The following is an 11,320-nucleotide window of genomic DNA, read 5'->3' as shown; positions in this document are numbered from 1 at the left end:
TGGTGTCAGAAGGTGTCGGCCTGCCTAACGCCTTGACCTACGACCCCGCCACCAGGCAGGTCTGCTGGGCAGACGCAGGTACACAAATACTGTTTTTATTAGTATTACTACTGCTAGTACTAGTATTACTATGACTACTGCTAGTATTACTATGACTACTGCTAGTACTAGTATTACTACTGCTAGTACTAGTATTAATATTACTACTGCTAGTACTAGTATTACTATGACTACTGCTAGTATTACTATGACTACTGCTAGTACTAGTATTACTATGACTACTGCTAGTACTAGTATTACTATGACTACTGCTAGTATTACTATGACTACTGCTAGTACTAGTATTACTATGACTACTGCTAGTACTAGTATTACTATGACTACTCTGCTAGTACTAGTATTACTATGACTACTGCTAGTACTAGTATTACTACTGCTAGTACTAGTATTAATATTACTACTGCTAGTACTAGTATTAATATTACTACTGCTAGTACTAGTATTACTATGACTACTGCTAGTATTACTATGACTACTGCTAGTACTAGTATTACTATGACTACTGCTAGTACTAGTATTACTATGACTACTGCTAGTATTACTATGACTACTGCTAGTACTAGTATTACTATGACTACTGCTAGTATTACTATGACTACTGCTAGTACTAGTATTACTATGACTACTAGTATTCATATTATTACTGCTACTATTAATATTACTGCTAGTACTAGTATTAAGTTTAACACATTATGACATAACTACTACATTACTACTACATAACTACTACATAGCTATTACATTACTACTATATAACTACTACATTACTACTACATTAGTACTTTATAAATACAATATAACAACTCTATGGCTTTGTCTCTCTCTATCTCTTTCTCTCTCTCTTTATGTCTCTCTCTTTGTCTATTTCTCTCAATGTCTCTCTCTATGTCTCTCTTTCTCTCCATGTCTCTCTCTTTCTCCATGTCTCTCTTTCTCTCCATGTCTCTCTCTTTCTCCATGTCTCTCTTTCTCTCCATGTCTCTCTCTTTCTCCATGTCTCTCTTTCTCTCCATGTCTCTCTCTTTCTCCATGTCTCTCTTTATCTTTATGTCTCCCTCTCTATGTCTCTCTGTCTCTCAGGTACAAAGCGTTTGGAGTGTGTATCTGCTGACGGCTCTGGGCGTACAGTGATACACGCTAACCTCAACTACCCCTTCAGTATGGTGTACTACAATAAATACTTTTACTACACGGACTGGAGGAGGTATATCTATCTATCTATCTATCTATCTATCTATCTATCTATCTATCTATCTATCTATCTATCTATCTATCTATCTATCTATCTATCTATCTATCTATCTATCTATCTATCTATCTATCTATCTATCTATCTATCTATCTATCTATCTACAGTATCTACAGTATCTATCTATCTATCTATCTATCTATCTATCTATCTATCTATCTATCTATCTATCTATCTATCTATCTATCTATCTATCTATCTATCTATCTATCTATCTACAGTATCTATCTATCTACAGTATCTATCTATCTATCTATCTATCTATCTATCTATCTATCTATCTATCTATCTATCTATCTATCTATCTATCTATCTATCTATCTATCTATCTATCTATCTATCTATCTATCTATCTATCTATCTATCTATCTATCTATCTATCTATCTATCTACAGTATCTATCTATCTATCTATCTATCTATCTATCTATCTATCTATCTATCTATCTATCTATCTATCTATCTATCTATCTATCTATCTATCTATCTATCTATCTATCTATCTATCTATCTATCTATCTATCTATCTATCTATCTATAGTATCTATCTATAGTATCTATCTATATATCTATCTACAGTATCTATCTATCTATCTATCTATCTATCTATCTATCTATCTATCTATCTATCTATCTATCTATCTATCTATCTATCTATCTATCTATCTATCTATCTATCTATCTATCTATCTATCTATCTATCTATCTATCTATCTATCTATCTATCTATCTATAGTATCTATCTATATATCTATCTATATATCTATCTACAGTATCTATCTACAGTATCTATCTATCTATCTATCTATCTATCTATCTATCTATCTATCTATCTATCTATCTATCTATCTATCTATCTATCTATCTATCTATCTATCTATCTATCTATCTATCTATCTATCTATCTACAGTATCTATCTATCTATCTATCTATCTATCTATCTATCTATCTATCTATCTATCTATCTATCTATCTATCTATCTATCTATCTATCTATCTATCTATCTATCTATCTATCTATCTATCTATCTATCTATCTATCTATATATCTATCTATCTATCTATCTATCTACAGTATCTATCTATCTATCTATCTATCTATCTATCTATCTATCTATCTATCTATCTATCTATCTAGTTTAGAGTGTTTCAGATGATGATTTATGAAGTTGGACTTGTGCACACACACAAATGTGATTGTATTGATATATCTATGTTTGGTCTCTCTCTCTCTCTCTAGGGATGGAGTGATATCAGTGAACAGAGAGACCAGTCAGCTGACAGATGAGTTCCTCCCAGACCAGCGCTCACACCTCTACGGCATCGCCATAGCAACCACCACCTGTCTATCAGGTCAGAGATATCACCATAGCAACCACATTTAAACGTATTCTCAGCGGGCTGGTTTTACTTTACGAACGTTTTCTGAAATATAAGCAAAACAGTAAAGTAGAACGGAATATAAGATGTGAGAATAAAGGTTCACATAATGTCTAAAAAGCATCTGATCTAAATATAAACATTTACATTAATCAACACATTTATTTAAAGCACAGTAGGTTAAGTAGGTTAAACAGGACAAATGACTAAGCAGCAAAAACAGCAGAACAGAACTGTGCTGCTAGAACTGATGTCTTCATCATTTATCACCATAATCATGTTTATCACGTGACAAACATCATAAACATGAACATCGTTAGCCTCATACGATAGGTGCCAAAGTAATTCTTTGTGCCAAATTGAGATGTCTGCCTAACTGTACTCTCCTCACACTGCTGCATCGCCCTGGCTCAGTGCCTATGTCCTCAGCCAATCAGAACGCTTGTTACGTTCAAAAAGACCCATCTGCCTAACAGCGCAAACACACCAGTCGCGCGAGAAGGCAGGCGGGCGTGCGGGCGGGCGACCAGCGCTTCACTTTCGCTCCCATGTTAACGGACGTAGCTGTGCCCACTGGCCGCAAGCGGGCGCGCGACTCGCGGGGTGGAAGCGATCGTTTTCCGCTTTGGTTGGATTCAGAGCTGTGCGCCACGTGCATTTTCACAGAAATACACTCAATATCTGCTTTATTACTACACATATAGATGTTGTTCCACCAGCTAAAGTGCCTGTATCTTTCCCAATACAAATAAACCATATTACTATACTTTCTATACTAATCAAGGTAACTTTTTTCGATCGACCAATCAACATCGAGCAAGTGGCGGAGCCGCGGCAGTCGCGAGACTCAGGAAAACGCTCTGAGCGTGCATATTTTTGCTTTTCAAAGCGGTCCGCCTTGAAAAAAACGTCCCCGGTGGACACAAAGCCTAAATCACGACATATTTTGTTTCAAAAGTCACCTTATTTTGTTACGCAATGGTTGTTGTGTTTTGGTGTTTTTTGCAAACTTGTTGATACACCTTGTGGAACTTATTTTCTAAATATAAATTTAAAAACTCTTACACATTTGCTGGACAATGTGTTTTTTCTTCTTTTCCAAAGATCTTGAAAAATGACTTAGGCAATTATCGTATGAGGCTAACGACATCATAAATATAAGCATGATAAACATCATTAACATGATAAACATCATAAACGTCATCATAAACATGATAAACATGATAAAAGTCTTCTCCTGACCCCCTGGGGGTCCCGTCCCTCAGGTTGAACCACTGGTCTAAAACCCTTTGATGTTCCAACAGTCATTACACCTGGCCTCTGTGTGTGTATGTATGTGTGTGTGTGTGTGTGTTTGTGCATGTGTGTGTGTGTGCGTGTATGTGCTTATGTGGGTGTGTGTGTGTGCGTGTAGGTGTATGTGCTTGTGTGTGTATGTGGGTGTGTGTGTGTGTGTGTGTGTATGTGTGTGTGTGTGTGCTTGTGTGTGATTTCAGCCCATGGATTATCTCTAAAGCAGTGTCTTAAGAGTCTTTAAAGAACAAAAGAACAAAATAAACACAGGCTGAGCCACACACACACACACACACACACACACACACACACACACACACACACACACACACACACACACACACACACACACACACACACACACACACATCCTGATTCCTGTAATTTCAGGCACTAAACAGGTCTTCACAGTAGATTTTAGACAAAGATGGCTGTGTGTGTGTGTGTGTGTGTGTGTGTGTGTGTGTGTGTGTGTGTGTGTGTGTGTGTGTGCGTGTGTGGTGTGATGTAATCCTACCGATGATGACAGCTCTGGAAGCCACTTGTTACGGCTTTGAGTGCTGGTGATAAGAGGCTTAGAACAACACACACGCACACACACAGAGCCCTAATAACAGGCCAGGTGGAGGTGAGTGTAGTGCTTTAGCTGTTTCCTCCCAGATGAGATGTTCAGACAGACCGTTCTCCTTCCTCCCCCTAGAAACGACAGCGATGAACGAACATACAGTATAATGTTCATATTATCTCTCTCTCTCTCACTCTCTGTCTCTCTCTCTCACTCTCTGTCTCTCTATCTATCTTTCTCTGTCTCTCTCTCTCCCCCCCCCCCTCTCTCTCTCTGTCTCTCTATCCCTCTCTCTGTATCTCTCTCTCTCTCTCTCTCGTCGTGGCTACAATAGGTTTCCACTGTATTTAGAAACGCAAAGATCTTGATAGAGAAGCTAACATTAGCTAACTGTTATAGTCTATCCATATAATATATTTATACAATAATAATATTAATAATAATATTATTATTACTGTTCACATGCCTGTATGATAGCCATGTACAATGATACTATAATACTGTATGTACCGTATATGTATTCATCAACTACTACAACTGTTGGATATATCTGCATATGTCCCTGTTCACTTACCTGTATACATGATATCTGTACATATCCCATACCTACTCTTAATAGTTATACCACTGGCCAGTATGACTTAATACCATAGTATATTTATACCAGTATGTCTTACTACCATAGTATATTTATACCAGCATGACTTACTACCATAGTATATTTATACCAGCATGACTTACTACCATAGTATATTTATACCCGTTTCACCTTTTATACCTATTTGACCTGTATCACTGTATAGCATAATTATACTGTACATACATCAGTTTAGCATATATTAGCAGTAGCTTGTTTTATATATATATATATATATCACATCTAATCACTTGTACATTGTATATTACTATTGCACTGATGCCAACTTATTTTTTGTTGTACTGTAGGCCTACTTGTGCTGTATAATGACAATAAATAACAAGTCACGCCTCCAAGAGGAGTTAACAATAAATAACAATCTGTATAATCAAAGTCACGCCTCCAAGAGGAGTTAACAATATGTTTTCTTTTTGATAAAATGTAATAAATAAGAATATGTATAGTCAAAGCCATGCCTCCAAGAGGAATTAACAATAAATAACAATATGTATAGTCAAAGTCATGCCTCCAAGAGGAGTTAATCATAAATAACAATATGTATAGTCAAAGTCATGCCTCCAAGAGGAATTAATCATAAATAACAATATGTATAGTCAAAGTCACGCCTCCAAGAGGGGTTATCCATAAAGAAATCATGTTTTTGAGTGGAGTGGATGTTTAAAATAAAAGGTTAAAAATGGCGGTGTTTGTTTACTGACTGATTGTTGTTGTTTTCCAGGGAGCCACTAACGATGGAGTGACAGGCGAGGGGCGGGTCCTTTGGTGCTAACCTCTAGGCTGCTTCCTATTGGGCAACTGGGAGCCTATCTAGTACCCTTCCTAGGGCGCCTCAGAGGAGAGGAGGACACTCGCCAGGGAACAAAGATCATCGTTGGAACACATTTACAAACCCTCCAACCCACCCCCACCACCACCACCACCTCATTTGACCTTTAAACTTTAACCTGTAACCCCTAAATAATGTTTTGTAAATCTGTTTTATACCTCATTTTGTATTAGTATTTAGTATTTTTTTTTGTTTCTACTGTATTTTTGTACGTGATTTGTTTTTTTCTACCGATGAAAAGCCAAAGTGTAATGAAACGAGTTTTTAAATGTTTGAACTGTATTTGAGTTTATTGTTTTATTTTTATTTTCCACAGAGAACCAAAGAATCGCTTTAAAACGTTGGAACAGTTTGAGCCAGAATCCTGTTTTTTCGGGGGCCATTGAAATGGAACCGTTTCAAACAGTCAGTCAGATCGATTCAGTCGATCCGAGTACTTTTTCGAGTACGAGTACTTTTTCGAGTACGCACCGACAGGGTTGGGGTATCGTTTGAAATATTTTTAGATTCTGATACGTAAAAAATTATGCTGTTTTTTTTTAAACTGTGCCGACATTGATACGTCATTTTTTTTTAATTTCATTTGATAAATATCATGCAAACACTGTCAGAGAACCGTAGTTACACACGTAACCTTCAGACTCATAACTGTCAGACCATTATGACTTTAGACAGCGCCACCAAAAATGTGCCCCTTTCGTGACTGTGATGCACCGAGTGAATCCACAGTCACTTCCTAGCCCGTAGCAAACCAACCTATAGGTTTACCACGAAGGACTGGTTCTGCCCGAACCGTTCGTTATAAAAATATCACAGAGAAATTTCAAAGGTACTCACAGTTGCACGAGGGTTTTCGGACAGAGATACATGGTCGGCGTTGCTAATAAACATTTTAAATAATTATTTATAAACGTGTTAACATCACAGAGGCAGCAGCGTTGCATCAGAATGGCTTCTCTTATTCTGCATTTGTGACATGCCTGATGCACCCAGCATGCAACGCTGCCTCGGCGATGTTTACACGTTTATAAAAATTATTTATAATATGTTTATTATTAGCAACGCCGAGCTTTCAAACCGTCACGTAACTCTGTCCGAAAACCCTCGTGCAACTGTGAGTACCTTTGAAATTTCTCTGCGATACAGAACCTTCAGGGTAAATCTAGGTTGGTTTGCTACGGACTAGGAAGTGACTGTGGATTCACTCTGTGCGTCACAGTCACGAAAGGGGCTACACCAAACTGTAGGCCGCACCACCAAACTGTAGGCCGCACCACCAAACTGTAGGCCGCACCACCAAACTGTAGGCCGCACCACCAAACTGTAGGCCGCACCACCAAACTGTAGGCCGCACCACCAAACTGTAGGCCGCACCACCAAACTGTAGGCCGCACCACCAAACTGTAGACCGCACCACCAAACTGTAGACCGCACCACCAAACTGTAGACCGCACCACCAGATTGTAGACAGCACCACGGACTGTACACAGCACCACAGACTGTACACAGCACCACAGACTGTACACAGCACCACAGACTGTACACTGGTTGTGCTTGACCAGTACTTCGTGAACCGTCGGAGGTCCTTCACAGACCCGTTGACAGCAGGGAGGTGACACAGTATTGTTTTTTATTAGAGTGGTTGTGATTTGAGGACTTGTGTTTTTCCACCACAGAGTTGAGATATTTCTCTACTACTACTACTAATCTTGAATTTCACAAATGAACATTACATCGTTTTTTTATTTGGACAAATACTTTGTTATTACTACTACTACTTTTTTTTTTAATCAATCTTTTGTATCTTTTTGTAAGATGTGATATTTATAACAATAAAATGTGATTCTTGACTTGATGGGTTTGTGTTGTTGTTGGGTGATACATGCTCCGAAGACTTGATCCTTTTTATTGGTTTATTATGTTGCAATGATTTATCTATATCTATCTGTCTGTCTATTTATATCTATATGTCTTATCTATATATCTATATATATCTATGTCTATCTATAGAATAGAATAGAATAGAATAGAAATACTTTTATTATCCCGTGGGAAATTTGACACTGCAGATCGCTCAACATTTAAACATTTAGACAGAACAGGTCACGAATTAAATAATAACACAAATCAAATCAAGTTGCCTAGGATAAGAGTAGAGTAAAATAGAATAAAAATGAAATAAAATATACAGTAAATAAATACAGTAAAAATATACTGAGCATGGGGGAAGGGGGGGGGGGTACAGGTAGTAAAAAAACACACAGCAGTGTAAACAAATTTGTCAATATAATTAACTATCTAACTAACTGAAATATATATTCACAGTATTCACAGTGTCACATAAGGTATGCATCAGGTAGTGTTATTGTCCTCCTTGGGTTCCTATTAGTCCCAGGTCAATGTCTGGCAGCCGTCGCTGCCCCCTGTTGTGGAGCCTGGAGGCCGCTAGTCATATCTGGAGCCTGCCACTATATATCTGTCTGTCTGTCTATATATGTCTATTTACATATATATCTATGTTTATCTATATATCTGTCTGTCTGTCTATATAATATGTCTATTTACATATATATCTATATCTATGTTTATCTATATATCTGTATCTATCTACATATATATCTACAGTATACTGTATATCTATCTATATGTCTATATCTACATGCGGGGCGACAGTGGTCAGAAGGTAGAGCGGTCGTCTGGTAATCAGAAGGTTCCCGGTTCGATTCCCGCTCCTCCCGGGCAGCGTGTCGATGTGTCACTTAACCCCCCGATGAGCAGGTGGTGGGCACCTTGCATGGTGGCCTCTGATGAGCAGGTGGGCACCTTGCATGGTGGCCTCTGATGAGCAGGTGGTGGGCACCTTGCATGGTGGCCTCTGATGAGCAGGTGGTCGGCACCTTGCATGGTGGCCTCTGATGAGCAGGTGGTGGGCACCTTGCATGGTGGCCTCTGATGAGCAGGTGGGCACCTTGCATGGTGGCCTCTGATGAGCAGGTGGGCACCTTGCATGGTGGCCTCTGATGAGCAGGTGGTGGGCACCTTGCATGGTGGCCTCTGATGAGCAGGTGGTGGGCACCTTGCATGGTGGCCTCTGATGAGCAGGTGGGCACCTTGCATGGTCGCCTCCGCCGTCAGTGTGTGAATGTGTGAGTGAACGGGAGGAACAAATTGTAAAGCACTTTGGATAAAAGCGCTATATAAATGCAGTCCATTTACCATCTATATCTGTCTATCGATCACCTTATCTATATCTATTATGTCTATCGATCTATATCTGTCTGTCTATATATCTGTCAAGAGATTAGAATCCGGGCGCCCCCAAGTGGCGAACCACGTAACGCACGCTGCGTCGCGACACGCGGCTGACCCGGGTTCGATTCCGGGATCCGGCGTTCTTTGCCGAATGTCTCCCATTCCTCCTCTCTCTCTCTCTCTCTCTCTCTCTCTATCTCTCTATCTCTCTCTCTACCGGACTGCCCGGTAGTAAAAAAAATAAATAACGCAATAAAAATCTACAAAAACATATAAAAAAAGAAAAGAAAAAGAGATTAGAATCCTCTGAAACTCCCATGTGATATCTGAGAGGTGGTTTCAACAAAGTCCCACTTTAGTATATTCTAGGGGTGTAAAGGTACACGTATCCGTACCGACCCGTTTCAGTGCTGGACCTTATAGGTTCAGTACGGCTGTGTACCGAACGAATACAACGGTACGTTAACCACCACCGCTGTTTTTTTCACAATCTAATATAATTCTTATTATTTTTTTTACAAGTCGATTATTAATTTCAATATAGAATATTCGTTGACAGGCGGCTGGGTGGCGTAGCGGACATTGCGCTCGTCACCAACGCAAGAGACTCCGGTCTCGACTCCCGGTGTCAGCGTTGCCTGCGGCTTGGGCCAGTCGTCACACTATCTCAATTGGCAGAGTTAGCGGGTGGAAAGTCGATGGCTGGGGATTGGACGTTGTGGACAGCGACTCCTACAGGTCGGTCGGGTGACGCCTGTACAGCAGAGACAGGAAGTATCGGGGGCAGCGTGAGCCTCCCACGCGTTACTCCTCACCACTGAGAGTCCGCGCTGTTCAGGTGAAAAGATGCGACAGGCTGCCTCCTTGTGTACCGGAGGGGACACGTGATGCAAGGCTTCTATCCTCACTACAGCCGATCAGTGGGAGGCATAGTCTAGCAACGTTCAAGACAGGGGAGGGAAGAATTGAAGGGGAGAATTTGGCGATACGAAATTGGGATTGGGAGAAAAATAGAAAATAAGGAGAAAAAGTGGATAAAAAAAATAATATTAGTTGACAGCCCTACAAGTACAGTTAGTTACTGCACACTACATCACCCCTGAGTGGAACATGGAAAGCCAAATTCCCCCCCCCACTGTACCGAAAACCCGTAACCGAACCGTGACTTCAAAACCGAGGTATACGTACCGAACCGGGTTGCTGGTTCAACGCCCCCGCCAGAGACACGCAGAGGAGGCATGAGAGAGGAAGCTGTGTTTATGTTCGTCTGTGGGAAGACTGCGTCTGGCGCCTTGAAGTTCAGTCTCCACCGCGACCCCTGACCCCACACTCCTACGCTCCACTGTCCAACATCTCTGATTGATTGATTGAAAACTTTATTAACAGATTGCAGAATGGGTACAATACAGCACGGCTCAATAAAACACAATTGTTAATAAGGGGATGCAGACCAGAGAAAGACTTTCGTCTCGTTTACATCAGGGTCCCCCGTTTTCAATTCATAATGATTACTTACACTCATTATTTTCCCATATTGAATACATATTATATTATTGTTCCCCGCATATTCCTGATCTATTTTTATGAATGGATTTTTTTCTCCATTCATTGAACCGTGCCATGATGCCACAATGACAGAAACGTCATTAGCTCCCCCAGACTCACTGGCCGTGGTGGCGGCCTGGGAAAAGTGTTTAGGGCCAAGTACTTCTGTCGTGAGGTTAATGTGGGAAAGTTTTCCTCATTCGAGGTTCTGTTTGATAAACTGGCACGCTTTGTTGCGCATTATTGCGCATATCCCCCCCCCCCCCCGGGACATAATAACCTATTTTAGTCTGAGTTTTCTGAGTTTCTTTTTACTGTTTATACAGGCATGGGAAAAAATCATTATGATGGGTGATTTTAACATTCACATTCACATTGATGACCCATCGGATTCGTTTGCTGCGGCGTTTATAAGCATGACGGAATATTTTCATTTTACGCAACATGTCACAGAGCCTATATGCACGCCAAAAACGCCATTATATTGGATCT

At 40.0% G+C, this 11,320-nt stretch overlaps 1 long non-coding RNA gene across 1 annotated transcript; it reads left to right on the top strand.

The window, feature by feature from the left end:
- LOC311239158 lies at nucleotides 1–7,881 on the top strand. Its single transcript, XR_014620423.1, has 4 exons — nucleotides 1–78; nucleotides 1,141–1,264; nucleotides 2,550–2,662; nucleotides 5,924–7,881. It is a non-coding gene; the product is annotated as an uncharacterized lncRNA (long non-coding RNA).
- Nucleotides 7,882–11,320: the final 3,439 nt, after the last annotated feature.

This window comes from Notolepis coatsorum, assembly GCF_963971535.1.
Source record: "Notolepis coatsorum genome assembly, chromosome: 1".
NCBI classification, from domain to species: Eukaryota; Metazoa; Chordata; class Actinopteri; order Aulopiformes; family Paralepididae; genus Notolepis; species Notolepis coatsorum.
Note: the sequence above shows the minus strand (reverse complement) of the source record. Positions and strands in the feature narration are given on the sequence as shown.